A 5634-nucleotide genomic window follows, 5' to 3' on the forward strand; every position below is an offset into this window, starting at 1 on the left:
GTATGGTGGCCCTCAGTGCAGGGAACACTCATCGATGATGTCCCGCTTTCCAGGATTAAAGCTTTATTTCTTCCTGTCACGTGATGTTCTAGCCTGCGCGTACGAACGATGCACATCTAGAGAGAGATTATGCACGAGGTAAAGAAAGTGGGAGAAGAAAACGCGTTGCAAGGCAATGGAATATGGACCAAATACTGACCAATGAACGCTGTCAGTGTACTAGTTACATCAGACACGGGACATTTCATTCCGGTAGTCAGTGCCGACATACTGCCGAATCCGATTCTTCAAGAAATGCGAGCCGTCAGCGTCAAATCCATACAGACGTTTCCCGAAATGCATCGACTTGGCGCACCCGGGGAACACTAGCGTGATGCTCGCGCTCCTTCCCACAGCGAGTGTTTTCTCGGGCGCTAATTAGTTTCGCCGCGGAGGGCGGAACAGTATCCGACAGGACCGTGTTCAAACGCGGCGTTGTTCACCCAGTGTCACGACTCCATTACGCTAAGTGGGTTAACGGTCCCAGGGTTCCCGGCCCAACGTGGGACGTGAACTCCCTCGATTGTTAAAATCTCGCCCATGAGAGAGGCTCATCAGACGAACTGTAGCTCTCCGGGATGAGATTGAACTATACAGTAGTCTCAAGGCGCGGCAGGGTAAGTTCCGCAAGGCGTACTTATAATGTTCGAGTGCAAAAATCCAGCGTAGATGTGCGTGCATATGTAGAAGGACTTTCTCGGAAAACGCGGACGGCTCTTGTCGGAGACATGTGATTACGGGGGGGGATGCTGGACTTTAGTTCTTGACAGAATATGCAAATTGTGAAAAACACGCTGGTAGTTCCATCGTAATTGAGTGGACTCGGGTGCCTCAGAAGCCCATCGTTCTTCAGTGAGTACTGAAACGTCGTTGACTTGGCTTCCTGATAGAGCCACTACTAAATGGGATTGTGTAGATTGGTGACACTATAACACGTGAAGCAGCGCACAATACGCCGAGAAAACTAGCAGATAGGGCTGAGTTACACATATGAACAAGAGACTGCAGATGGAATGGAATCGGTATAAATAATGAAGACACGAAAACAAACATACCGCTGCGCTTAGTACGGGCTGCACTACGCGGGCACGTTGGGCCCGTGGCCGAGCGCACTTCAAGGTTGTGCAGCGTTTGGCTTTTCCGGCGAGTATGTGCCGACATCCCCCACGTCCATCTACTTCCTTGCTTTCGCTCTAAAGCTAATCAATTTAGAATCAATTTAGAGGCAGATGTCAGGACAAAGCAACATGAAGGCGAGGGTGAAAGCAGGGGCAGGGAATGCGTACTCGCTTGGACAGTCGATCACTTTACATATAGTGATAAAGCATATCACGATCAGCGCCACCGTACCACCCTTCAGAGCACTCGATCACGCACTCGTGTGGTGAGCGGGATAAGCATGCGCTCGCATGGTAGACGCGCGCAGCGAGCTGCGGCTCTCTGCACGGCTTCAAGAACGATGCAAGAGAAAAGTAAGGATAACGACATCGTGCAACAAAAAGGCCTCTAAGCAGAAAATACACGCTCTCTATTCGCGCACAAATTATTAGCCATGCGGTTTTTTGAGGCACTACAGTTATGAGTATTGGGAAGTGGTACTGGTCACCGTCTAAGCGGTGAACAGTCATACGCAAGTGAGAGGTGGTTAGGTGGTTGAACTGCACTAAATCGAAAAATAAGAAAGAATTTGATTCACTTACCCTGCAAGTTGGCTTGGCTAGCAAAGTTCATTGGCGGCCTTCGTGTGGAGGGAGGTGCACTGTAAATCATTCCTCCTAATAAACGACACGTCAACTGCTAAATTCGTATCTCGAGCAGCACGCAACACGCAGCAGGAAGAACGAAGCTCACGAAACTGCCGATCGAGCTGTCGTGGCAGTAGTTGTTATCGAGAAAACCTCGAACCCAGGTCCCAGCGCTTCGCCGTAAGCCATTCTCGAGCAATTGTCACGCCGGTTTGAGGAACCCTCCCATTTGCGGGGAAACAGGGGGAGGGGGGAAGTTAGAAGCTGTACTATAGTAACGGGGTAACAGTTATCACACACATGCGGAAGCAACATGCATCAAACTACTGGCACCCGGATAAATGCTGCGTCATGGTCAAACGTTCCGGCGCACCGCGCTTGTGCGATGATTGTGGCCCGTCATCCTTAACACGGCGGGCTTCCGAAGAGTAAAGAGAGCCTTCATCAGTCTACCCAGGAAGCGTTGGTTACGCCTGCTTTAGAGGTACACAAGAATTTGCATCAAAACTCATACGCCCACTTGCGCACATTGTCCGTATTCGACAATGATTGCAAGGGTTTAATACGCATGAGTGTGAAAGGAACTTTGTGACGTTGTTCTCGATTTTATTTCAGGCTGCAAAGGTGGAACAAAATTTGTGCTGCTTTCGTGCACTAACACGCTTTCAACCACAAAATAAATCTCGAGATTTTGTTTTTTATTTGTACATGCTTAATTAAACAGTGCCAGGTACAATACTTGAAGCTACTAGGCAAGGGCCAGGCGACAGCTAGAAGAAAAAAAAGGAAGATGCTAAAGTAACAAAATCACAGCATATCCACGGAGTGAATGATGATGAGTCATGCGGCGAAGCTTCGAAGGATTTTGTCGGCAAACCGTGAATCAACCACCGGGTGCGTCAATCCGTTCGTTCGTGCGTCCATCCGTCCGTTCGTGCATATGTATGTATGTATGTATGTATGTATGTATGTATGTATGTATGTATGTATGTATGTATGTATGTATGTATGTATGTATGTATGTATGTATGTATGTATGTATGTATGTATGTATGTATGTATGTATGTATGTATGTATGTATGTATGTCCATCCAGCCGTCCGTCCGTTCATCTAGTGAACACTCCAAATACCGTCACCTGGCATCTTTTCATCATATATTCATCATGTACAAGTACCGCCATCCAGTGGACTTTTCAAGGACTAATACGTGAGGTGGCTACAACATACAGGAGACGCGCTACCCACGCCTTAAGGAGCTTAGCCCTAAAACAAACATTTTAGCATATGGACTGGACCCCGTCTCTCTATATTAAAGGTTAACCTCCAAAAACTTCACCGAATGTCAGGTTATTTTTCTTCTTCTATCTATCAGTAGCTGCTCATTGTGCAATGCCAGGATAATGCGTACCATTTGAAACATAAACGGGGAAGATTCAATAATAATCAACAGCTTCGTATATTACGTGTTAATGTTGTACACCAAAGCATCAATGAAAGGATCAGAGGACCTGCCTTTATTGTGCTACTTCTCTTTTCTCACCTAATTCATATCGTAAGTGTCTTAAAAACTATTGCAGATGAGAACCCAGTACAACTGAACTATCTATAGTGACTTAGAAAAATATAGTATCGCTTTCGTCGTTGTGGCATAATCGTATGAATAAATAATAGTCTCATACAGAGAGCGCCTTTCCAGCATCTCCTACCAAGCGTCCGTGCCTTTCGCTTCCAGTTGTTCTGCAGAAATAGCATTCATCACGATATCCATATGAAAGTCGAGACAAACTGTACGCAGAGCATTCGCAACAGAAGTCATGTATCGATGGGAGTTCCCTTACAATTCTCTAAATTACTACTAGAACGGTAGAATCAGTACCCCCCCCCCCCCCAAAAAAAAAAAAAAGCCATGCACGGAAGCGGCGCGTTTCTCGGAGGAGACGTACCCGTGCAAACAGTCGAGTAGCGACTTCATCTCATATCCTCATTACAAAAGTGCCCTTGGGACTCTTTGTCCATCCAAAGAGTTATTCGGGCGAGCCTAAACCAGACTCCCTTCTCACTGAAGAACGAAGCGCGTTATTGTTTCGCGTTCACGCTTCGATGACTCTCCGGCAACTTCCAGGCCATCCAAAAAGGGCCGCGCGTAGCGTTTCTTCGTTTATCTTCGCGAGGAGAATCGATACGAGTGTCATATTTTTTTCCCATAGTCCTCTCTATTCCCTACAGACGCATAAGATTGGCGTGCGGCCGCCATAGCGTGTATATATCTCCGGCTGCATCAGCGACATGGTTGAAGGCGAAGTACGCGGTGGCACGGCGCCGAGTCGGGTGCATTAAGGCATCGGTCTCTCGAGGACCACTCGTACATAACCGGCACTTCTGGCGAGGCCCACATACAGCGGCTGAACGTCGTTATTCTGTATCGTGCTGTGCCTGCCATTCCCCTGAGATGGTCTGTTTTGACAGACGTCTTCGAGGCGTCTGGCGTGCCGCGTCACTGGTGCCACCCAGCGATGCATCTTTCTGAGCGATAGTGGTGCATACATGACCAGCAAAATGCTGCTTAGCAATGAGTGATATAAGGGTACTCATAGGTACCTTCAGCGTTGCGAGAGTCTACGCTTCGTGTCTATTCCCTAGTGGGGTTGGTCTTGCAATCTCAGCTTTTCGAACATGGGCGGCTGTGGTCTCTTGGTAGCGAGTCAGGGAGCTTGTTCTAGCGAGTTCGCTTTCAGGCGCCAGAGTTCTGTGTACACGAGCAATCCGCTTCATTAAAAGGAGACGATTGCGTGTGCTCGTACTTCAAAAGTTTCGATGAACTTGTAAGCTGGTGACGTTTGTCAGTTGATGCGTTTGCTTAACAAAAAAAAAAAAAAAGACCTACCTCCCGAGACTTCATTCGAGGCTCATGTTTCCAGATTCGACGGCAGCTTCCCCTTAGTGTCTCTCCGATGACAGGCTATATATATTGCGCAAATCCCGCAATTCTCAGTAAATGGCCTTTGTTTCTGTGCGGCGAAGAATGCTAAACGGACAGTGGTGAGGCGACAGTGGTATCAACTGAAATGACCTATCGATTCTAACCTTGACGACGACGTGACTATGGTAGCTGTACGACGCTGTTTTGCTGACTGACCCAAAAGAAATCAAAATGTCAGCCATGCTGGGTGCAACACGTCGTTGGAATGTACTTTTCCGTAAAAATTCAAGCTGGTAGGAACTATGAAAGAGCGTGCCATCTAATTCACGTCAGCGTCGATTATAGTGTATTCTGTTGGAGCCTTCGAAATTACCCAACAACACTGCGCTAAACGTCTGCGTGGCGTGTGGTATAGCACGTGAATTAACTGTCTAACGCTGAAGAAAAATATTGCGAGATATGACTGTAGCATCAAATAAGATTCGAGTAAAGAAAAAGTTACTATAGAAAGTGCCTTGATAATGACAAGACGATGAGCACGTAGCAAAACAAATGGTAAGAGATAGTAAACGCAGGGCAGAGATAGTTGTTGTTACTGCAGTGAAGTTTTAGATTTCAGGACACTAATTGGTGCTGCATTAACGTATCGTAACTGTTAGGGTCTTACAATATCACACCATTGCTTCATTTTGTTTAGGCGATCACATTTCAAAATTCAGTGTGATCCTTTTTCTTAAGTTCGTTTCTAAAACTTAATTCCATCTTTGCAAAAGCGTCATTTTTTCACCGCACCATGACCTCTCACGCTGGCGCAACAAGAACGCGAGCGTGCGAACAAAGACAAGCTATTTTTTCAGACTTTACAGGGCCGGGCTCTTGTCTAAAAAAATACTTGTCTCTGTATGTCACCTCTTCTATTTCCAGATGC

Source organism: Rhipicephalus microplus, chromosome 5 (genome assembly GCF_043290135.1).
Source record: "Rhipicephalus microplus isolate Deutch F79 chromosome 5, USDA_Rmic, whole genome shotgun sequence".
In the NCBI taxonomy this organism is placed as follows: domain Eukaryota; kingdom Metazoa; phylum Arthropoda; class Arachnida; order Ixodida; family Ixodidae; genus Rhipicephalus; species Rhipicephalus microplus.